The sequence below is a fragment of the Rattus rattus genome, chromosome 8, assembly GCF_011064425.1.
Source record: "Rattus rattus isolate New Zealand chromosome 8, Rrattus_CSIRO_v1, whole genome shotgun sequence".
In the NCBI taxonomy this organism is placed as follows: Eukaryota; Metazoa; Chordata; class Mammalia; order Rodentia; family Muridae; genus Rattus; species Rattus rattus.
Window position 1 is genome coordinate 61,852,152 of NC_046161.1, and position 26,188 is coordinate 61,878,339.

The following is a 26,188-nucleotide window of genomic DNA, read 5'->3' on the forward strand; positions in this document are numbered from 1 at the left end:
AAAGATGCCAGTTGCTGATAAAATGGCTCAGACCCTGCAGCTGTTCCCGAGGATCGTGACATCCCTCAGTGTCAATCTAGTAGCAGGATGGGTGGGGGAGGGGAGGGTTTGCAGAAAGTTTAATCCAAGGGCTTTGGGTTGGGCAGGGCACAACCACACAGCCCGTGTCTTATTGAGAATGTTATGATCCGTGTCAATGGAACACTTCATCTTCTCTCCATTTCATTTCCCAGGGAGGCTGCTCTGCTGGAATGTATTTCCCTTTGCTGCTCCTGCTGAAACAGATGCACCACAATGCAAGCTCTAAGCTTGGGCGCTCTAAGCAAGAATGAGCATTCACGCCATTGACAACTTTTAAGAAACTGCCTTTAGGTGGGTAGTGAGGGAGGTAGAGAGGAATGGAGGGACGAATGGAGGGGGAGGCTGAGAGAGGGCAGGATAAAGAGACAGGGAGGAAAGGAAAGACAGACAGACAGAGAGAGAGAGAGAGAGAGAGAGAGAGAGAGAGAGAGAGAGAGAGAGAAAGAGAAAACACCAGCCAGAGCACAGCTCAGAACAGAGCCTTCATTTCAGTAGCTTCCAAACATTATACCATGACATTCCCCAACATAGTGGTGGGATGAGCTAAATTGCACATCCTAGGACAAAGTCACAATTTTCTTTGGCTTTTGAACTCTGAAATTGACACCTGGAAGTTGTTCTGTCCTCAAAATAAAAGTTATACCCTCAAAAGCAGAATTAAGCCAGACAGAGAAACTGCCAAACTGAATGAAGAACATTCTTCGAAAACCTCAAGGTTTAGCCAGTCAAGAATTCACTTTTTCTTTTTCTTGGAAAAGCAAAACAGCTGTTACCCCAGGGAGACAACCATGGAAAAGCAATTCTTGAGGCAGCTTACACACCTCCAAGTTTACCTGTCTCAGATGACTGTAGAAAGCTCATAGTGTATGTAGAGGAGGGGATGGAAAAGCAATTCTTGAGGCAGTTTACACACCTCCAAGTTCACCTGTCTCAGACGACTGTAGAAAGCTCATAGTGTATGCAGAGGAGGGGATGGGTCTAGACAACGCCTAGCTCAGACCAGCTGAGTGCACCAGTCTTTGCCAAGCTAGCCTATGTCACTCATGAGAATGTGATCAATGAACCAACAGCCTAAACCCTGGCTTCAGAAGCCAACCTCTGGAAGAACCAGCTGTACAGCCTGCCAAACACCCAAGAAACGTTTTTGCAAGAGGTGCTCATACCAACTCCCCTTTCCTGCCACCTCCTTTAATGCTTTGAGTAGGAAATGCCCCTCCTAGGCCTATGTGTCTGAATGCTTGGTCCTTGGAGGCTGGAGCTATTGGGAGAGACTGTGAAACCTTGAGAACCCAGGGTTATGCTGGAAGAAGTGAATCCCCTCAGCTTTCTGACCCTCTGAGATGTAAGCAAGACATGTCCACCCGCCCACAGCCATAGACTCACCGCTAGCTGTGCCTTCCCACCAAGATGGACTAGACCTCTTTATTCCCCTAAGTCGCCGCCTGTCAGGCATCTTGTCTTAGTGATAACAAGAGTAAGAATCACCTCTTTCCTGAACAATCTAAGGGAAGGCAGGCATGGCAGCACACACCTGTGACCCCAGCTACACGGGGAGGCAGCAGGATGCTGGGTCTGAGTACAGCGTGAAAACCAGGTCAGCCTGGCATACACTGAAAAGCCCTGTCCCATAAATAAGTAAATAACTTAACAAATAAAACTAAACTAACGGGAGACAAGGGGGGAAGGGCAGCCACTGATAAGCCCTGTTCTCTTTGATTCTTCAGAGTCAGCCACCATTTGTCAAAGATCAAAGTGTCATCTGTCATATCTGTCATTAGTCAGGCTGGATCTACTAGAGGCTCCCACGTATATCACGGCCATGCTTTAATTTCCTCAAGAAGCATGTCAGAAGTCCGTCTCAGGGAAAGAGCAGGGTTGGGGGTGCAGTCTGTCAGCCACAGAAACAACCGTTCCCATCCTCTAAGCTTCCGAGTCATAGCCTAAGGAGTTCATCCTGGAGCTCTGCACAGGACATGTGCATGAGAGAAGAAATGAATAGCATTCTAAAAAGAGAGAGAGGGACATTGAAGGGTCCAATCAGAAGACTCTCTCTTCTACTGCAGTCAATGACACAAGTTGTTTAAGCCTTCACCCTGACTAAGATGTGTACACACACACACACACACACACACACACACACACACACACACACACACACAAAACCATTCACTTAGGGCTTTAACAAGGGGGTAAATCCCAGGCTTTTCAAGAAGCAGGGAGGTGAATATACAGATACTGTTACCCTTAGATAGCAACAATTTATAAATACAATTTCAGAGAAGACAGAATCAATCGCAGATATTACTGGGTGTGGTGAGGTGAGTGCATGCCTTTAAGGCCAGCACTCAGGAAGCAGAGGCCGGTGAGTCTGTGAGATCAAGTCCAGCCTGGTCAACACAGTCAGTTCCAGGCCCGCTAGGGTCACAGTGTGATTCTGTCCCAAAGTCAACTCCTGGGTATCTCACACCTCTGGTTTCAAGTGGCATCTGCACTCACAGGCATGTACCCACACATATACTCATAATTTAAAATAATTTAAAACTTTAGAGAGCAATTAAAGAAAACCTTCATCGTGGCGCCACCCACATTCATCTATAAAGGGAAGAGCAAACCAGAGTCAGCAGCAATTCACCCTTCTGCACTCAGCAAAGAGGCAGGACGTCAAGGTTGGGTGGATTTAATGTGCTCTTCTTATCTCCCGCTAATGATTTAAATGGAAAAGGCACAGAAAGCGAATTCCCTGAGCGCTCCATTCATGAGCCATGAAGGATGTGGGTTAAAATAAGGGTGTGAGCAGTAACAAAAGATCAACATGGCCCGAGCCAAACCTTCTCTGACTTGGAGTCATAAATATCACTGAGAGTTTTACTAATGTATGGTAAGAAACAGTTAGCCACTTCCAGCCAAAGGTGCTGAGCTGGCCAACTCCTAGTTGTGGGGGGCAAGGCTCCCCATGACGTAAACCAGCAATGTGTTATGCTTACAGATAAAATGACAACTAGAGGTGGAGGCAGAAGGAGGAAGTAGCTGAGCAGTTGGGGAAGGGTTGACACCACTGAAGGTTCTACTGGATTTCAAGTTCCACTCTACCTCTTCCTGGTCAACCACAGGTGGTCTTGTCCCTTCTACAGCACCGTGTAGCCATGATGCTTGGCAGAAGCACAGAGGGCCATGGCACCGTGGACTGAACCCTCCAAAACAGTGAGACAAACAAATATGTCCACGAGGTTATTTCTCTCAGGCATTTGACCACAGAAGACACGAAGCAGACTAATCCACGGGGACAGAAGGAAAGGGTACATTTGGATCTAAAGTTCTAGTTCTGCAGTGTACTGTGGGCTCCAGATCCCAAATTCATTCAGGTCTGTAACTTGCAGATACATGACCTTGGCCAAGGTACATAGCCGCTTAGAATCTCGGTTTCTCCATCCGGAAAAATGAATACAATGGGATAACCACCTCTTAGGACTGCCAGGAAATGTACGTTATTTTACGCCCAGTCACACTTGGCAATCCATATGGCTCTTTAATTGTTTGGTAAATCTTAAGTGACATTATTCTGTATCTATGTACATACATCTGCATTCTCAGGAGCGTGCATATATGTAGATGCTTGCGGAAGACCTCAAGAGCTACTCTTCAAAAGGCCCCCACCCTGCTACCCAGATCTCTCACTGGTCTGAACTCTCTCACCTAGCCAGCTGACTGGCCATCAAGCTCCAGGCATCTGTCTCGACTTCCCCAGACTGAGATAAGAAGCATAGGCCACCATGCTTGGTTTTTACAGAAAAGCTGTGGAGATCTGAACTCAGGTTTTCATGCTTGCACACCAAGCACGTCACCAACTGAGCCATCTCCCCAGCCACTATTTACCCGTTCACCAAATTCCCGCCTCCCCAACCTGGGAACGGCACTGTTCAGTTCCCAGCTCTCTGCTCTACAGTCCTCTTAGTAGACACTGCCCCATGAAGTTCTCATAACATTCCGATAAAGCAGATAAGAATTTGATTTTCCTTGGTTGAAGATGCAAAGCCCTAAGATGCTTACCAGCAAGCCAGTGCTCTGCTTGCTCCTGCTTCCTAAGGTCTGACCTGCTTCTGCTTCAGAGAAAAACTGTAAAGCGCTGCTACCAGTCCACACTTACTGAGCATGTACTATGTGCTGGGTCTGGTATAAGCGCTTTCTATTCCTGAAGTTAGCAAGTCAGGAGTAGTATAAAGGATTAGCGTCTCATAACTGTTCCATCGAAGAACAGACAAGATTCTCCTAAGAGGCTGAAGAAACCTGTGTAGGGATTAACAGGGCTGTTTGATTTCTGAGCCAGTAGGGTACTAACCCAACAAACCCTAATATTCCTGCAATGCCAACAATGTGGCTAACATATAAAGAAAAGATCAGAATATACATGTGTAGTGAGATTTTGGGTTTAACACAGAGACTAGTATTATAATGTGTTTTCATTTTAATCCCAGGTTGGGGCTATGGGGCTGCTTCATTGTCCACAGCAGCTGACTATGATTTCCTTCATGCTCTAGCAGGGACATGATTTTGCCAGCAGCAGATAGTTTCTGCATTTGTGTGATGTCTGGAATTCTGGGGATACAACAGAGGGTATATAAATGTGGGGGTTCAGGTAGATGAGTTGCTGTTGGTTGTGGCTTGTTAAGTAGTCGTGAACAAAGAAAAAACAAGAAGAAATTAGATACCCTGATGGCAAAAATCAAGTTTGCCCCAAAGAACTTGACACCCCTAGTCAGCAGGAAGTAGTCTAACAATGTCTTCCCCTTTCCCCTCTGTCCTTCTTTCTCTGCTACCTAGTGTTAGGAGTTTGGGAGGATGGAATAAGGATAGAGAAGTGTGGAAGAAAAACCGACAACGTAGCCAAAGACATGCTACATACATGGAACCCTCAGGTTTCAGAGTAAGTTAGGCAAGGCTTTGAGAAAGAGGGAGACAAGCTGGGTCTAGGGGAACAGCCCTAAATCCCAGCATTGTGAGAGAACAAAGCAGAAGCAGCACATGAAAAGGCCTGCCTAGGCTGCAGTGCACTCTCAAGGCCAATAGGAACAATCTAGTGAGCTGCTAATTTAAATTAAAACATAAAAAAGGCTCAGTGGTAGAATCAGCGGTAGAAGCTTCGCTGGCATTTGCAAGGGCCTAGGTTTGGCTGCCCATGTATCAGTTACTTTCCTGTCGCTGTGATAAAAACCACGACTCAAATGGACTTGCAGAAGGAAGAGTTCGTTTATGGTCCCAGAGGGATGAGAGTCTGGGTGGGAAGGTACGGCAGCAGACCGGCATGAGAGCTCAGATCTAGAACCACAGCATGAAGCAGAGAGAGAACTAGAAGAGGGACAAGGCTCTACTCTCTCACAGCCCTCCCCTAATCACAGCCTACCAGTACTGCCACCTGGCATCCAAGTGTTCAAAGCTCTGAACCTGTTCCGGACATTTCTAATTCAAACCACCACACTCAGCACATAAAGAAATAAACACGAAATCATGGTCCCAGCACCTACAACATGTGGCTCAAGAGTGACCTTTTCTGGCCTCCAAGGACACTGAACTCATGTGTGTGTGCACATACATACCAAACACACAAATACACATCATTTAGAAATGATAAAATACTTAAGAAAACAGTACCTCCCCCCTTATCTTTTTTTCAATGTATAACAAAAGAAAAAGGAAATTTAGGAACCAAGGACCCAAACAAGTCTTTCTTTTTTTAAAGGCAGAAATAACTTTGCTTATTTAACTCAGTCTTTTTTTTTTTTTGAGTAAAGACATGAAACCTACAATTTTGTTGCAAAGACTTCAACCTTTACTACAATTTTCTATTAATAGTGGTTCAGATAATAATCTGTTAGGAGGAGGGGGGAGGAGAGAACAGGCTAAAGGAAGCAGAGTGAGTAGACAGACAGACAGATTAACAGATGAAATGTGGCTGAGAAGTGTAGCCTGGTGGCACAATGCTTGCCTAGTGTATATGAAGACCTGTGTTAAATCTCCCACACTGAAATTTTTTCAAAGGGGGCAGGGGAAGAAGGGCTACTACAAAGGTGCAAGATGGGCTTATGACAGGCTTCAGACTGTACCATCACCATTGAAATGTTACAAACTCAGCTGGCAAAGGTATCTGCCACCAAGTCTGACTTCAGTCCTTAGAATCCACATGAGGGAAGAAGAGAACTGGTTCTTAGAAGTTGTCTTCTGATCTCCTGTTGTGTGAACTATTTTTACGAAGATGAAGTGAGATGTCTACTCACTCTGGATAGGGAACTGATGATAGACCAAAATAAGGACACCATCAAAGTCAAAATTAGTGAACCAGTGAGTTACTTACAAGAGTATGAGTAAAGTCCATGAATGACAGAAAGGGAGCTGCATCATCAAACATCCCCCCTCCACAACTCATGAAATATGAAACTCGGCACAACTCACAAACAGCTCAAACAGTTCAGAGTTCCCCTCTCCTCAGAAGTCCTTATACACTGCTTACATAACCTTAGAGCCGGGGCCTTGTAAATTTCAGGGACTTCCTGACACTTGTAAGTTTTCACTAAATGAGCTTGTTGTTTTGTTTTGTTTTGTTTTGTTTTGAAGACAGGCTTTTTTCACCCTATTGGTTAGCCTATACTTCACCATGTAAACCAAGCTGACCAGACACTTCCAGATATCCCTCTGCATCTGCCTCCCATATGCTGAGATTAAAGATGTGCACATGATTTTTTGGCCAAGGAGTGTTTCAGGTAACAGGAACTTGCTACACAACATCTCCCTACGCATAATTTGGCAAGGGCACAAGCCATGTGCAAATGAATACATGCCAGTGTAAAACACAAACACACACACACACACACACACACACACACACACACACACACAGTAAATAAATCTGTACCTTAAAAGTAAAAAGAAATGTATGTGCTCATTAATTGCATTCACCCATCATCAATGAAGGAAATGAGGTGGTGTCCTCACCAGGAAAGAATAGAGGGCTCTCGGCAGTGTTTTCCAATCTACAAAATCACACTACCATCAAACTTAGAGAAATCCCACTACATGGGGGTCCCCTTCCCCCTTCAAACTCAAACCTGTGCCTCTGTAATAAAGCTTGTTTATCAAAATACAAGTCCCTGTCATGTATTTGCTTGAAATGCAATTGCACAGAAAACCTATATGAACTCGTAAAGAAAACTGTTTCAAAACAAAAATAAAATCTTTCTGCCATTAAAATGGGACAGGAAACACGGCTGCCATGGAGACTGCTTGGCATCCAGCACATGAGTATGGCTTTGACCTATCACTGGGCTCCCAGAAACTCTGTCCAATTAAGCTGATGTGGGCCAAGGCTGGCAATATCTAAAGCAGAGACACACCAGGGCTTCAGCCATGGAGGAAAAACCATGTGATGAGACTCTCGGGGCTGTGCGGCTGTCTAGAAGCGAATGTGTGCCCAAAGACAAAATCAAAGGGCCTGAGATAATGAGGCGACTACCAATACATAGAGTGAATTCCTTCCCTTGTCTGCCAGACATTTTTGTCTTATTTGTAGTCGAGACGAATCCCCAGTGAAGTTCAGAATTCTTCATGCAGAACAACACAACTCCAAAAATCCACATAAAACAGAAGGGAAGGGCACGTGTCTTCTGCACAGGAGAGGGCAGAAATCCACAGGACTCCAGAGCCGCTCTGGTGGCGCCAGTCCTGCCAATAAAACCGAGTGTTTCCAGCATGCTTTCAGTATTGCCCAATCCTCAATCAATAAAGGACTTCACACAAGTTGAACCACAAAGGCAGGAAGAGATTCCACTCAGACAAGTTTCCGTAACCCTGAAATTCACATCTGCATCTTCAAAAAGAGAGAGCTGTATCAGATCCTTTGAGGTGTCACAATTAAATGAGCTGCATTTGAGAATTTCTCTTCGTACCTGATTGACAACTCCTTAAAATCAGGACCACACCACCCTGGACCATTCCTTCTCTCCTCAGGATCTGTGTGTGCACAGGAGAGTGGAAGACAGGTCTCTCTCAGGCTTTGTCTGTCTCCACCTCCTCAAAGGTGAGATTATAAGCATGTGTCATGACGCTCAGCTTTTTAATTGGTTCTGGGCATCAAACAAAGGTCCACATCCTTGTATGGCAAGCACTTCACCAACCAAACCATCTTCTCAGCCCTTCCACAGGGAATCTTGTTTTGAAAAGGAATGTGAAGGCATATATGGAAGGGGCACGGCATCCAACATGGTACACACACACGGTTACAGGTGCTTGACATAGCAATGCCAAGCATTGTGTGAGATTATTTTATACCTCATAACCTATTCACTGCAAATTCTCACTCACACAAACCTCACATGAAAACATCTTTGAAAACAAATAATAAAACAAAACTCCATCCATGTCCACAAAGCAGGTAAAACAAAAATAAATGACAATCTCAAAGGAAGCATGCTTGAGTCCTCTGCTGCACGGCTCACAAAGTCCTTGGCACCTCGGGAACACCAATGCTACAGATGCTTTCTCATATATAAATAACATTGCACCCACCCTTCAGGCATGCACACATCGTGATACTATGCATACCACATAGTTTACAAAACCCAACAAGCAATGAGCTACGTGGTAACTACACTGCAGAGACAAGAAGAAAGAAGAGCTTCGACGCTTGCCCAGATGAGCAGAAAGCAAGACCCAGCCCTTAGCTTGAAAGCCGAATAGACATGCAGCCTCCCAAACAATAGAACTATATCTCACCGCTACAGTGGAGAGTTTCCTGATGATCTTTACACACTCGTGTCACAATAAATATATTCGTATATGCGAGCTATGTTTCCGCTGAGTGTGACGTCAGATAAATTATAATGTATACACGATGGATGCCCATGCGGCAGTGAACACAAACTAGCCTCGCAAACAATACAGTTAGAACGTCCTGAATAACACTGAGCTGACGGTTGGAAACAGCTAAAGTAAAATTACCTTAAAGGAGATTAAAACTGCACTAGGAAGGAGCTAGAGAGACAGATCAGTGGCTATGAGGACTAGCTACTCTTGCAGAGGACCCAAGTACACCTATTTGGCAACTCACAATCACCTATAACTCTAGTTCCAGGGGATCCAATGCTCTGCTCCTACCTCTGAGAATACTATGTATGCACATGCTACACAGACATATATGTAAGCAATACATCACATATTAAAATTATATTCATTTATATATAAAATATATTTCCACAAATATGGACCAGTGTAAATATATATTTGTCTAAATGTAAATATATAAATATGTATACATGGAAATAACTTGGGCCGGGTAACTACTGCATAGAAGAACTCCCCTCCAAATCAGAAATAGAAATAAATTCTTAGCATTAAGATGGCCTTAGATCTTCCGCTGTTTAGCGCCTACACTTGATAGATTAGGAATGGAGTATAAGAGTAGTTCAAATTCACGTGCATTCCTCTTACACACTCATCTGTCCCTTTGTCTCAGTCCTCAAAGATTCTCAACCAGCGTTTCTCTTCTCATTAGTGTCTGTGAATTATATAAGAATAATAGCATCTTGCATATCTGTAACAGGCCTGGCAGAAATGAAGATATCCTAAAGAAGCATTTATGTGCCAGGATCTATCAGACTATTGAAACAACAGACCCTAAGAAATGAGAACTTCCACAGGAAGCTCATGCTGGGAGAAGGAAAAGCCAGAGGGGGCTTGTCTCCCCCAGGAAAGAGATGTAACACAGTTCTAACAACTTGTCAAACTGCCTTGTGGGCTGACTCTGAAGTCCAGACAGTAATCAGCAGAGCACAGGGCCGTGACTTGACTGCAGCTGCTCAGATGTGGTCAGCCTTAATAAAGTTTTAATTTTGGCTCAGCTGTTAAGGGCTTGCTCCTCAGAGGACCTGAGTTCCAGTCCTAGAACCCATATGAGGAGACTCAAAACTACCGATAACTCCAGTTCCAAGGGGACCCAATGCCCCTGACTACGAAGGCACTCATGCTCAAGTGCACATAGCAACAAATACACACACATGTACATATATTTTAAAATACTAAGAAATCAATCTAAGCTTTACTCTCATTTCAGGACCCGAAAGATGAACTTGGGGAAGGAGAGAGTCACTGGGTCTCTCTGTCCCACTTCCCAAATGTGGCTCTACTGAATAAATCTCCTCTTTCAGCGTTTTTACTATAAATGTGGCTGTCTTAATTGGCTTCTCGGAGACGGGCAGCTGCAGCCATCTTCTTGGAGTCTGTGACCCCCAAGTTCAGTAACGCATCCGCTTTCTTTGGAGAGGCTTCACTACCCCGGCCTGTTCGTCCCACATCACAGCAGGATAAAGACTGAAGCTGACTTAGCTCTTCTCATGGGAGGTGCCAGCTATTTGGAATCTGCCCTTCAGGACTGCAGAGTGATCAGATGCACCTCACTGCTCTCCAGGACTCTAGCACTGCAATTACAATCACAGCCTGGCACAAAATGCATTCCCGTGTATTAAGGTGCATACCGAAACCATGACATGTCTCTTCTTTGCTGTCTACAGTCAAGGCTTGGGAAGTACACAACCTCCTATGTGTCAGTACACACTGATGAACACCGGCTTAATTACCTCCCTTAATTAAACAAGCTTGTTCGCCTAATGCAAATTCTAACAGATCCTTCGAAGTAAAATGCCACTTCAATGCCTTCTTCCAAACACCAAATATAGTTTTCAAGGGATTTTTCTTGCAAACATTTTACATTTGGACTCCTGTGCAGAATGGCACTCCTTGGCCAGAACAGAGGGCGTTTTGTGGTGATTTCTGTTGCATAATGCTGGGGCACGCTGCAATCAGGAAAGATAAGTCTATTCAAAGTTTTGCTCTCAAGAAAATCCCTTTTGAGGGAAGAAAACGATGATGTGTGTAGACAGGGGCCAGTCACCCTCGAGAGACAATGAGGGCAGGAAATAAAGAGCTGTGTTGCTAAAAGCTCTGGCCACACATGCAAGATGGCCTGAATTCAGATCCCCAGCACTCATCCAAATGCCTGCTGTGATCCCAGTGCTCCAGAGGCAGAAACAGGATCCTGAGGAAAGGTGGCTACTAGAACTGGTCAAATGGGCAAACTTTACGTTTAAGTGAGAGACTCCATCTCTATAAATAAGATGGGGGCTGGAAAGACTACCCAGCAGTTAAAGTCTTTGCTGCTCTTACAGAGGACCAAGAGTTGGGGTCCCAGTATTCACACTAGTAGCTGATAATCACGTGAAACTATCTGTGAGAGACCGAACCATTCTGGCCTCCATTGGCACCTATAGTCAGGCACAGGCATGTGCATGCACATGTACATACACACACACACACACACACACACACACACACACACACACACACACACACAGAGAGAGAGAGAGAGAGAGAGAGAGAGAGAGAGATAATAAAATATAAAATAATTCTTGAAAAATAAAATAATGCAGAAAGCAATCACAAAAGACAATAGTAACCTCTGGCCTCTACATACATGCAGACATGCACTCACACATGCATACATGCTGTTACACAGTACGGTGCAGAAACAAGTTCAGTTACAGCAGAGGGAGCACAGGGGTTTCTACCTGTGACCTAACAATACGCCATCTTACCTGCGATCTAACAATACGCCGTCTTTCTTTCTCTCTTACTTTGCTGAGTAAAGAGAGGACAGACTACCATGAAAAAGCTCTGGAACATTGTCTGCCCCTAGTAAAGATTGTAATCAATGAACTGGAGCCAGGGTTGTAAGTCTAAGGGACAGGGCTCCAAGCCTCCATCCCTATATAGCCTCCAACTGGGTGATGCTGGCAGGACCATCAGTACCTATTCAATGCAATCTGCACAGTGAACGGCCCCTAGTCCTCTTGCTGGAGTACAGACGAGGGAAAGAACTGGTATTTATTCAGGGTTTGCCATGTGCCAGACATTCTGTCAGACCCTCTGGTGTCTGTTACACTTCATTTTACCACTCACCCAACACCGGAGGAATAACAGGCCATGTCACAGGTAGAGTAGGTGTAGGCTAAGTGACCTGTCTAAGTGCACAGAGCTCTTGGGGAGCAGCTAGAAAAACACTTAGGTTTCCTCCCACTATCCCCGACCCAGGGTTCAGGACGATGACAAATGGCCTGCATTTACCAGAAGTTAGGAAGGCCAGGAGCTCTATGGCCACAGAACCACCCAGAAAATCTCCAACAATGAAAACATACAGACATACCCTCTTTCCTGTCAGGCAAGCAGAGAAGGTTCACAAAAGAGAGAGAGAGAGACAGAAAGAGAGACAGAGACAGAGACAGAGAGAGACAGAGACAGAGAGACAGAGACTCTGTGCTTCTGGCTGGGTAATCAGCAGAAAAGCCCACTCCAAAAAAAACATCATGGCAAGGGTCCAGAGCCTACGCAGCAGGTAAGTAAGTGACAAGGCCAGGGCAGCGGGACTTAGGTCATCGATGGATGAATGACCTCATACGTTTGTATTCTATCCATTCAGAAGTAACAGGTTTTAGAGGTCCCCAAAGCTGGAAAAACAGCTGGAGCAAGGGGGCAGCGTGTGGGAGGCCTCCTGTGGCAGCTGCAGGTTGGATATAAAACTGGGATGTTGAGCAATTTGAGGCTAGGACACCAACCAAAGCCACCCAAGAGAAATTAAAAGCCTTGAATTAGGACTTAGAAGAAGAGAACTGGAGTGCTTCGGTGATTTTGTGGATGGAAGCTGGAAGATAGGGATTTAAGGAAAGTGAGGCCTTCCTTTGGGGGGCTGGGCGGGCAGGAGAATGGAAACAGATGTTCTCATCCAAATGGGAGACACAGGCCCAAACATCATACGCTAATGGTGCAAGGCAGCACTGAGGATCTTCCTAGGATGGTTTTATCTTCCAAGAAATAGATACAGCCGACAAATCTCATCCTAACAAATGCGCTATACCTGAGTGACTGGCCCCAGTGCAAGGGGAACTCAAGAGTTTTCAATGGTTGCCCCATACTCACCAAACCAATAGCCCTACACACTCCGGAGAATGATCAAACTGTATACTGTGACAAGGACCTTAGGCAATTTCCATCTATGCTAGTTTTATCTCACATGTTGGCGTGTATGTGGGGTATATGTAACAGTGCACATGTGTCTGCATGTAGGTGTGGACATGTGCACAGGACATGTATAGAGGTCAAAAGACAACCTTCCCCTTCACCTTGTTTAGAAGACGGCCTATTATTGCTTGCTGTGATTCATACTTGAAGGAATTCTACTATGGCTGCCTCTGAGCCCCCTGCAGGAGCTTGGATCACTGATGTGCTCTAGCATGCCCAGCTTTACATGGGCTGCAGGGACCCAAGAGTGCTTTACCCACTGAACCATCTCCCTAGTCCAGCATCCACAACTTTTTTAAGTTGTTTTTTCTGTTGTTGTACATTTCTTTGTTTGTTTGTTTTTGAGACAGGGTCTCATACATCCTAGGCTGGCCTTGAAGTCAACGTTCAGCTGAGCACAACTTTGAAGTGCCTGACCATCCTGCCTCACAGAGCACATCGCTATGCCCAGTTTATGTGGAAAGTACAGAGTAATTCTTATTTCCCGTCAGCTCTTCAACTTAAAAACATTTCTCAACTTGAAAAGCTAACTCCTCAGAATTCTGACTTCTCTTTTAACCATGTTGTTCACACACTCACTGATAACAGGTGCTGGCTGGGAGCAATCTCATCATGCCCCCATGTGTCAGGCTCAACCTTATCACAACAGCCGGGAGCAACACACGTAGACACAGACACAGACACAGACACACACACACACACACACACACACACACACACAAAACAAACAAACATCCAGGTGAGTGAAAGTCAGGGTGAGCCAGGGTCCAGGCAAACCACCCAACCTGGCATTGTGATCTGTAGTCAGTATGGATGTCCATCTGTATTCTGTGAGGTCAATGAGAGGCTTAGGGTTGGGAAGGGCAGGTGGGGATAGGGGTGGCAGCAGTGGGTGCTGCCCCTTCTACATTTGAAACACTGTGGAGTACATTTCTGTGGTAAGACACAACTGTAACACAACACAGTTTTGGAGAATCCAGATTCTTCTAGAAAGTAGACTAAAAGTCCATCAGTTAAGATGCCAACTCATCTGTCACCATCATCACAAGACTAGTTCCCTCTGTCATACAAGACTATCCTCTGAGCCAAAGGGCTGCCATCTGCCTGTGTTCAGTTGTGCCATTTTGAAAAAATAAATAAATAAAACAAAACAAAACAAAACTTCGTAGCCGGGTTTGTTGTCTGCTGACATTCTCTCATAAAAGGAAGGGCAAGGAGGGTCATGGGACCCCCAACTGAGTATTCAGCCACTCTTTTTTAGGAAACTTTCCCCCAATTACATGTGACAGCACTGGGAGGGGGCCTAGAAGTACATAGGCTATGTGGGCCCCTGCTTATGCAGCCATGCATGCAGGGGCCTATAGGAGAAGGGGTAGACATTGTTTACATCAACCCTGGGGAAGGACTAAATAGATATGAGATGCTAAGGAACTAAATATGTCTTCCATACTTTTATTCTTTGAACTATAAAACTGAAGTAATAATGCTTCCTATGACTGTTACAAAACTAGTAGTAAGTAAAAAAGTGAAACAGATTATAAGCTAAGTTAAGTGCTTCTATGTAAGTGTTATTCATAATGCCACATATATGTAAATACACCTATTGAAGCACATGGCTACAAGCAATGAACTCCCATTGTCTTCACAGTTAGCTTAGACTGTCAACTGTGAAGGGAACTTCAGTGGAAGCATGGCAGGGAGCAGATTCACCTGTAGACATGCATTCATGTAACAATGCATTCATTATTAACTGACATAGGAGGACCCAGCCCACTGCAGGCAGCACCATTCCCTGGGCAGCAAGATTTAGGAAGTATTTAAAGAGCTGGCTAAGCATGAGTGAGTGGCCCAGAAAACAGCTTTCCTCTATGATCCTTGCTTCAAGTTCCTGCTTGAGTTGCTGCCTTAACTTCTCTCATTGATGGACCATGACCTGGAAATGTAAGCCAGATAAATCCTTCCCTTTCCTTAAGTTGCTTTGATTTGGCATGGGTTTTGGTCTGTTTGTTTTTTATTGGAATTTCAACAGAAAAAAAAAGTAGAACAGGGGTAAAAAGTACAGTCCCTCTCCTAATACTGCAGAAAACAAAAGCTGACTGAACAGGAAATCTAACCAGGGGCATCCTTCATTAGGGAAAATCTTCATGTGCCAAGTCTGGACTACCACTGTCAAGGAAAGGTTAAGAAGGCACTAAGTTGCAAAATTTTTACTTCATTTTACTGTTTACTCAAAGTCAAGTTACATAATTGTTTGAACAAATATTTCCCTAAATATCTTCCTGACTTTCACTTATACCAATCATCTTCTTTAAAAAAAATAAAATAAAAATGAACATTTGTTCAATAATCGTGTAAGGGATTTAAGTATTTGCAAAGAAGGGGGTATGAACATCTAACATTATCTACAGCTATGAAGAGTCACCATGACCAAAGAATCTCTTATAAAAGGAAGCATTTAATTGGAGGCTTGCATATAATGTCAGAGATTTAGTCCATTACCATTTTGGTAAAAGAACGGTGGTACTCATGTGTGATCCAAAGGATACTCACAAACCCCACCCCCGATGATAACACTTCCTACTCCAACAAGGCTATACTTCCTAAACCTTCTAATCCTCTCAAACAGAGCTACTCCCTGGTAACTCAGCAATCCAATCTATGAGCCTCTGGGACTTATCAAACCACAAGCACACATCCCCTCAGCCCTGGCAAACATGCTACTTAAGCCTAGGGAGTTATTATGGGGCACAGCTTCTTAACCTATAGGGTACGGATTGAGGAACACAATGTGGAACCCATGAAAAAATCTGTCAAACGTGAAAGGTTTATATGAGATTGGAGAGGTAGATCGGCAGTTAATATCACTTGCTGCTCTTTCAGAATATCAGAGTTCAGTTCCCAGCATCAGATGGCTTCCAACGACCTGTAACTCCAGCTCGAGAGGATCTGACGCCCCCTTCACAGTAACTAACCATGATTCAAAATCAAACATAAAATGAGGACAGGGTGTCTCTGGCAGCACTTGGTTACATCGTAGCTTCATGACGACATTGGTTTTGAACATATCATACCCACACTGCACCAGGGGTGCCATCAACGCCGCCCAACATCAATGTACACTGCTAAAAGCTCCCTGGTTCAGATCAGAGACTACTGCCTGCGGTAAACTTCAGTGTGTTATTGTACACGTGAGGCTTTCTAAGTCCACAGGAACCTACACAGCAAATAAAGGCCTAATACTTTCACAGCACCACTCCTTGGTGTGTGTCAAACTGGTCTGCTCTGGATGGGCCCATGATAAAGCATTTGGGTTTTTAAATTGCTGTCTGAGTAGCTGACTTGAGTTCTATAAAATGTGCTAAATGAATTTCAGTTTTGAATTAGGATAAAACTTCAAGCAATTTCTGAAAATACTTTAAACACACTTCTGCCATTTTGTACCTAGTATTTATGAAAATGAGCATCCTCAGTATGGGCGATTATAGAATCAAAATAGCAAGCAACTCTGAAAAGGTAGTGAAGATGTTCTCGGTCCTGACACATAAAATATTCAATAATCCTTTATGTGAAACCAAAGTAAACACAACCATCTCATTGTGCAAAGCTGCTTCCATCCGACTAAACATTAAAACCACACAAATAAAAAATAAAACAAGCTATTTGATAGTGTATCTTTTATACATCTACATTTCTTGAGTTAAAAGGGTTGTTGAGTGGGAAATTTTAAGAAGACCTGTAATTCATATGGAATCTTCTGAGAGATTCCCTCATACAATTATATATATTAATATATACATATATGCAAAACCTAACATGCAAAAAAGTTGACATTTTACCAATGATAAGATGTAAATATCTGCCTGTTTAAAATTATTTAGGAGCTGGAGAAATGACTCAAAGGTTAAGGGCACCGGCTGCTCTCGCAGAGGACGCAGGTTCAGTTCCCAACTCAACCACACAGCAGCTCACAACTGTAACTCTAATTTTCAGAGATCTGACACTTTCAGGCTTCCATGGGCATAGCATATATGTAGTATACAGACATATAAGCAGGCAAAATGTGCATATGAAATAGCAAATCATTTAAAAAAATTATGCAAGGAAAGAAAGTGCTGGTCCCTGTTGTTTATCCTTCCTCTGGGAGACCAAAGGAAAATAAAGTGTTACACTGAATAGTAGCACACGCCTTTAATCCCAGCACTTGGGAGGCAGAGGCAGGTGGATCTCTGAGTTTAAGGCAGCCTGATCAAAATACTGAGTTCCAGGACAGCCAGAGTTATACAAAGAGACCTTACCTCAATAATTAATTAATTAATTAAAATGAAGTGATCAGAGTACTGTATAACATAGAACATTTCACATTAGGAACCCCATGTTTTGAGGATACCCCTGCTGATTCTTGAGTGGCTCACTTATCCAATGTCTCTTTCTCTTCTTGGAGATGCTCCCTACCACCCCACCCCCACACCCCACAGCCCCATCCAGTCAGAATGACTTCCATTCATTCTCATGGTTGACTGAGCTCTCAGGCATTCTAAGTACTTTGAATTAAACTACAAATCTGCTTTCCAGGTGTGATGTGCAGTTTTGGGCACCTCACTTCAGAGTAACACATCCACATATCTTCTCTTAGAAGACAAGAGAGCATCACTGTGCCAGGAACAGCTTGCTGAAGACATCTGTGCCTCCCCTGCTGGTACTGCTCCATCCCTGGAAGACAGCTCAATTGCTTACTAAGCGTGCCATATTTTATTATGCTTCAATTACACAGTTCCTCTGATCAGCCATGTTAGCATTTAATTACCATGCAATTAATTCAGGGCACTAACACAAAACTCATGGGTATTTCTGCTTTAGCCACAGAAATCATCAAACAGTTGACCCAAAGCCCACCCAATTTTACTCCTGCTCACCTGCATTCTGACTCACAAGAACTGGCCTGCTCTGTGCTTGAAAATTCTCCCTCATTCAGAACCACCAAAGACGACCAGCATTGGTGCTAGGGGCCCCCAGCAGCTTGGCAGGGGGAGGAGGGTAACTCAGGCATCAGCTGGATGGGGCATTAGCAGACTCTAATATTCCAGGGCCTTGCGGCTGCTAGGCAAGCGCTCTACCACTGAGCTAAATCTCCAACCCCTAGACTCTAATATTCAAAATGGCAAACCTCACTCTTCAACAAATACAGTTTACATGGTCCTTATTTATACAGGCTGACGAAAACAACCCCAAACCATTATTTCATTGAAAACATTCAACAACTAAAAACTAACCGGGATAACGTCTTCCAGTGAAAAGCTAGCCTCTAGATACACTTATCTTTATAAAATCCTAGGACTAGAGAAACGTTTCAGCTGTTAAGAGCACTAAGCTACTCTTCCAGAGGACCTGGGTTCCGTTCTCAGCACCACACAGCAACTCACAACTATCTAGAACTCCAGTCCCAGGAACCTAACTGCCTCTTCTGGCCGGCACAGACATCGTACACATATGGCACAGATATTCATGCAGGCAGAACACCCAGACGCATAAAATACAAATAAGCTGATTTGTTTTCATTTCCCTGGAACTAGGGAGATGGCCTTAGTGTGTCAGAGGAGATGTCCTGCCTCATAAGGGCCTCAGTTCAGATTCCCAGGATCCACATGAAAAGCTAGCATAGATGAATGTGCCTATAACTCCCATGCTGGGGGGTGAAGGAGCACGTGGACAGACGATGTGCCGGCTGACTGCCAACCTAGCTCCAGTTCAAGACTCTGACTTAAGGGAATAAGGGAATAAGGCAAAGGAACAGTAAAACAGGACCTCCAGACCCCTCCTCCACCTCTAACACATGTCACACACACACACACTCTCACACACACACACACACACACACACACACACACACACACACACACACACACACACACACCACACATGGTAGCACTCACATGTACAGACATGAACATGTCAAAAAAAAAAATGCAATCTGAGCTGGTGGGACGGCACAGTAAGTAAAGGCATTTGCCAATAAGTCTTTCAACATGAGCCTGAGCCCTGAGTCCTACATGGCAGAGCGAGAAAACTAAGCTGTGCAAGTTGCTCTCTGATCTTAACACGTATGCTACATATACACATAGACACACAGACACACACACACACACTCACACACATACTCTATCCTTATTGTTCTGTTGTTTCATACCAACTCCCGGATCAGTGTCTGCAACATTCTGGACCAAACTGTTTCAGCTACCCCTTTAAATGTTATGTCTTTTTTCTTTTTCTTTTTTTTTTTTCTCTTTCTTTCTTTTTTTTTTTTTTTTTTTTTTGGAGCTGGGGACCGAACCCAGGGCCTTCTGCTTGCTAGGCAAGTGCTCTACCACTGAGCTAAATCCCCAGCCCTAAATGTTATGTCTGTCCATTGCAGATTAGCAATTATCTTTAAGTCAAGAAGCAGACATATTTAATAATCTCCCATTACTAAATAACTAAACACTGTCCGCTTCACACATGCTAAGAAGATGAACGCAAACACAAGCTTTAAAAAGGCAGTGTGGGGAGGTAGGCTGTGTACTTCCTTCACAAATTCTAGGAAGATTAAGACCCACTTGAGCACCATGATCCTCCTGCAAGACTTTTTGAAAAGCTGTATCTTACAGTCTGTAGCAAGAGTGGAGTCGGCTGCTTTAACTGGGGCCCTCCTGTGTGACTTTCAACTCGAGTGGTTATTTATAACTGCAACGTCTGCTTTCCACTGTCAAAGTGTGTGAGGCCCCGGGGAAGGTCACTTGAGAGTAGCGCTAGAATCCAACGCCTTGGCAGTGTAGGATTCCCCATCCTGGGGGGAGGGTGTACTTTCGCATAGCAATGTTCCAAGAACATGCCAAAGGGTCTTCTGAAAGAAGGGCTCTCATCTTTACTAGGTAAAGAGCAGTTCCTGGAGCTCTGAGGCCGGTGTGCAAACGCTGGCTTTTGCCCTTAGGCACTTGCTCAGTAAACATCTGCTGAGCCTTCCCTTTCTAGCTGCAGGACCACGGGAGTCTGTGCTCTTCCCCAGTGCTCTCAGGTTTCAATAGAAATGGGAAGAGCTGGCACGAAGGCCTGGACACACATTCCTACCACATACAAACGGCACACACAGAGAGAGAAAGGGCAGGAAGGTGCCTTCCTCTTGGGGCAGCCTACTTAGCTGGGTTTGAGCGCTGCGCTTTAGAAAAGGAAACAAGAGACTGCATCTCAGGAAGGAATAGCCATTTCCACCATGCACATCCCATCAGGGGCAGATCTTCATGGTTCTTGCTCAGAACTGAAAAAGCCAACGCTTACTAGGCATCTATCTCATAAAAATAGTGACTGCACAACCATCCTAGATGGGAAGCTGACTTTGTCATCATGTGATGAGCTTCAAGGTATGGAGTACGCCAAGTTCAAGTTACCTGAAAGTCAGCCACCCCTTCATCCCCACTCCTCACCTACAGAGAGACATGGCAGACCCAGACGGTTACAGAATAAGCCATGGAGACCTTCTTTGACCCTTCCACCACACTGAATATGATCTCTTTAGTTTGGTCCCTGCATAGACACAAATGAATTAAGAACAAGGTAGGAGAGAAGGAAAGACTGACCACATTTCACAAATATCCAACTGTCTGTACACAAAGCACTCAGACCCTGCAGTGCGATTCTAAGAATTTTAAGAACTCAAGTCTGGGGCCACCAATCAGATGATAGGGTTCTGTCCACCATTCCCAACACCAACTGGGGGGCAAATGGCTTCCAGGGGATAGAAACTGGATCCAGGCAGGAACTCCCAAAGAAGATATGTTAGCAGGAAGATTCTGTGCTTATTACAATTAAGCTTGATTAAAAAGGATTTCTGTGTGAGGATGAGCATAATGCATCGGCTAAGGCCGATCAACACACCTTTGGGGGTCAATGACCCTTTCACAGGGGTCATCTAAGACCTTCGAGAAACACAGACATTTACATTATGATTCATAACAGTAACAAAATTACAGTTATGATATAGCAATGAAAGTAACTTTATGGTCTGGGGTCACCACACCGTGAGGAACTCTGTGTTAAATGGTCACAGCATTGGGAAGGGTGAGAAGCATTGGGCTATAGTGTGACTAACTTGTGAGGTAAGAGAAGGAAAGGAAGACAGAGTGGGAGAGCCAACCTATTTCAGAAGAAGCCAGAATCAAGTCTGGGGTTTTGCTTTCTAATGTTATTTCTCAACAAAGAAGACAGTGGGGTGACACGCAAAAACTAAACTAGCAAAAAAACAAGAAAACAGTCCGGTGTGGTAGCACAGAGCTATAATCTCAGTGCTGGGGAGGATGAGACGGGACTGTCTCCTTGAGCTTGGGCCAGCCTGAGCTACACAGCATATCTGTCTCAAAAGCACAAGGCAAAGCAAGCAAACGACAGACCACCATTCCTTACTTCATCAGTACTGACCCCTCCTCAGGAGCAGAGGTTTGTAAGTGTGGGGGTGTATCTAGCAGGGTGCCCACCAAAGCCAGGGGACACGGGATCCCTAGGAGCTGGAGTTATAGCCATTTGTAAGCTGCCTCCCGTGGGTCCTCAGATGAGATACAAGCGCTCTTACTGCTAAGTCTGGTTTATCCTCCGTTCAACTGTCCTAACATAGCTGAGAATCCCGCCCATCTTTCTTACTGACTTATACTGACTACTTTGATGAAAATCTATCAACTACAAAAGCGTGGGGTGTATGTCCAGACACTCTAGTCAGTTCCAAGGGCCTAATGTGTCTATCTTTATACCACTATCTTGATTTTGGTAGCTTTGAAGAAAACCTTCAGATCAGGGAGGGAGAGCACTTCGACTTGTTCTTATCCATAATTGTTTAGGCTTCCTTGGGCCCTTTGCATTCCTATGCAATGCGCTCTGAGAAGCAAATTATTGACAAGTGTAAACAAAAAAAACACCACTTCCGGGATTCTGGAAATTACTAACCCTGTAGAATGATGTGTGGACAGAAGATCCTACCACCACTAAGTCTTCCAATCCGCACACACAGTGTCTCTCATTTAAAGGCTCTATCCAAACTAAACACACACCATAACAAAATCTACCGCTACCACATGTGTGAAGAAAGGGAAAATCACCTATCTCTGTGGGGTAATTTATAGCTTTTTGCAGTCATTTCACAGACCTTATTATGTGTAACAGATTTCAACTGATGGAAAGGGGAAGGCTTGGAAACCCACAGATCAGCAGGCAGGCATGCAGCCCAAACCCAAGCCCCCCTTCCTGTAATTCAGATCCTATCTTCTTTGATCCTATGTGGCTCATGGAGAACTAAGACTCCAAAGAGGTTGATTGGACACAAGAGCTGGGGAAGAGGCAGAGGTCCAGCTACAGGACAGACACCCACTCGCTAGGCCACATGCAGCTTCTGAGGTTCGAAATAAGCCCTCTTAAAGGAGCAAGAGGAGGAATAAGGAGAAGGACAGAGGGAGAGGGGAAGGGGAGGGAGTGGGAGAGGGGAAGGGAGGAGAGTGGGAGGGAGGGGAGGGGGAGGGGAGGGAGTTTTAGACCTGGCGAGATTCCTCTGGAAAAGCTCTAGCTGGACCCTGGCCAGGGGGAGGTGGCGAGGCAGCTCCTTGGAGCACAGCTGAGAGCACACACCTGGTTGCAGAGACTCCTGGGGTGGTCCCAGCGGAAAGGCTGAGGAGCAGGGCAGGTTGGGGGTGAGCTTTGCAGTTTCCTTCTCACTCCCTAGAAAAATCATTTGTGTGAGGCACTCTGAGGACTATGGCAGTGAGTGACTCACTCACTTGTCCAGAAGTCTCTCAAAGTACAGAGCACACACTGGTGACACAGAAGAGAGAGCTGCGTAAGTGGAAAAACTGAACTGCATGGAGCCAGCAAGGTAGCTCAGCAGGTAACACACACACACACACACACACACACACACACACACACACACACAGACACACATACACACACACACAGACACACATGCACACACACACACACAGACACACACACACACACACACAGACACACACACACACACACACACACACACACACACACACACAGAGACAGACACAGACAGACAGACAGACACACACACACACACACACACACACACACAGACACACACAGACACACAGACACACACACACACACACACACAGACACACACACACACACACAGAGACACACGCACAGAGACACACAGACACACACAGACACATGCACACACACACACATACAGACATACAGACACACACAGACACACATACACAGACAGACACACATACACACACAGACACACACGCAACGACCCCCGACACAGACAGAGAGACAGACACACAGACAGACACACACACACACACACACACACACACACACACACACACACACACACACACACTGACTAAAAGGAAAAACTGCATAGACAGGGTCACACCCTGTGGGTCACAGGTCTAGCTCAGACCTTGGTGTGGTGCAGGGGCTGAGGGCCCATCCCTAAGAGGCTTGCATCCTTGGTTTCACCTCAGTGGGCAACTTTAATTGTCTTCATCTTTTTCCTACATCTAACAGACCATAGGGAACATATATGACTTTTGTAATAAAAGACAATAAATCTATTTTAATGGCCATAAAAGAAATGTGTTGATTCTCCTCGCAACTCAGCTTAGAATCTGGTCACATAAATCCCATGCACCATGGATCACAGTGGTGAGGTCACGAGGCACGAAGTGCTTGCCCTTGGAAGAACAGGCAGCTAATAGAGTCATATTGAAGACACAGCAAACAGATCTGTAAAGCCAGACCTTCTGGGCTTTATGAAATTGTTTTCTTCAGCCCATCACTGGGTTCTGACAGCTAAAATGAAAGGCTTTGTCTCAACGTTGTTTCCAAACACACAAGCGCAGGGAACAGAGACAAAGGTGACACAGAGCAGAGAGGGTCATCCATCACCCAGTCTTTAGATTTCATACCCACTTGCAAGTTCACAAGGGGCAGATCTCACAGCCTGCCTGTGTTGTGTGGGGCTGTTTCCAAATGCCATCTGGTTCCTGAGCCACAGAGGACCCCTCTAACTCCCACAGCTAAGCTGGCCCAGGAACAGACAGACAGAGACAGAGACAGAGACAGAGACAGAGACAGAGACAGAGACAGACAGACAGACAGACACACACACACACACACACACACACACACACACACACACACTCCTTTACTGACCTACAGAGCTGTGGTCAACAATTCCAGAATAAAGAGTTTTAGGTGGTTCTTTTTCTGAAAGCCACAGTTAAAGACTTCACTTGTCAGAGGCCCAGGGCTCTGACACTGACCGTGATGCCCAGGGCCTAGGGCAACTTATTCAAGGTCAGATGTGAGACATCCTAGATTTTCCCCTGCCTTGAGAAACTTTCAAATCCTCAGAGGAATATCACCCACCCACTTGTTTTCTCGCAACTTCATGCTTTAAAGACATCTGAGAAAAGCTGTCAAATACAGTAAATTCAAGTTACCATGTCTTATCCTAGATGTAAGACTGCATATCAAATATTTCACAAATTAAAAAAAAAAAAAAAAGACGGGCAGCTCCGAGGAAGGACCTCCTGGCCTCTGGCCTCTAACCCCTACATATATACAAGCTCACACAAATAATAAATATTAAGATTAATACATAAAGATTGGTTAGCTCTTACTTATCACACCTTGATTATCAACTAGTACCTTAAAATCCTACTGAATAGGACTATGTTCAGAGAAAAGAAAAACAGCTTTTAAAGTTCCACTCACATCTCATTTCCCTCCCCCCTCCTGAGGAATGTGCAGGACATGGGCACTGCAGAATACGTCCAATCACTTCTACAGCACCTGTGCCCTGCACAGTAGCCAGCAGCCTGACCTATGTGCACAGCTGTAGGTAGTAGAATGAACTTTTCATTCAACAAGAATGAAAGTTTCACCATGTGAGGCAGTGCATGCCTTCAACCTAGCACTCAGGAGGCAGAAGCGAGGCCAGCCTGGTCTACACAGCGAGTTTTAGGGCAACTCGGGCTACATAATAAGAGATCCTGTCGGAAGGAAGGAAGGAAGGAAGGAAGGAAGGAAGGAAGGAAGGAAGGAAGGAAGGAAGGACGGACGGACGGACGGAAGGAAGGAAGGAAGGAAGGAAGATCAAGCAAGCAATTTTCATTTTTAGAGAACAAACAACAAAAGGTATCAAGCAACCTCATGGAGTAGGAGAATCTCTTCTTCAGTATAATCCCATCAAGGAAGAAGTCAAGGTGTCTCGATCACCAGTCTTGAGTGTTTTATTCTACCCCAGCCTACCTCTCCCTCAGCTGGAGGCTTGTTTAAGAAATTGAAGCAAAGAAAAGCATTTGTTATCTGATCAGGAACAGAGAGAACAAAGGTCTCTTAGCGCCCTGAGTCAGCCAACCCTTAACCTCATCCACTTCTTGGCCAGGTGAAAGCATGGGGTAGATGAAAGTTGCTTTCTTAAACAATGAACAGAGGAGGCTTAGCTACCCCAGGATCTGCACCCTCCTGAAAAGAGGGCATCTCTGTTCCACTCACTGGGGCAGCCCGGAACGTGCCCTGTAGCACACTGCACTTTGAAGCTCGCTATTTCTAAACCTCCAAACTTGCACAAGATGCATTTTTTCGGTGGCACTGCTGGAGAGAAAGAGAATCGCTCTGCCAAGACCGCAAGCCCCCTGGGGTGACCAAATTCCAAACAAACAGAACTGTGTTGACATATGGACCATGGTGGGGCCTGCACACTCTGAAGAGATGGCCAAGAACAGCCTCTGATGATTGTTCTCAGACAATGTTATCTTTCTTCTGCATCTTCAACGGCTCAAGAGGAGAATGCATACTAAACAGAGGAGAAAAGTTACTTAATTGACAGACACACACAAAAAAATTCCTTCCCCGACAGCGTCCATTCAACTCAAAGAAGGAATTTCACTTCAAGTGGGCAAGGATGCAGCTTCAGATCGCCATCTCAGAT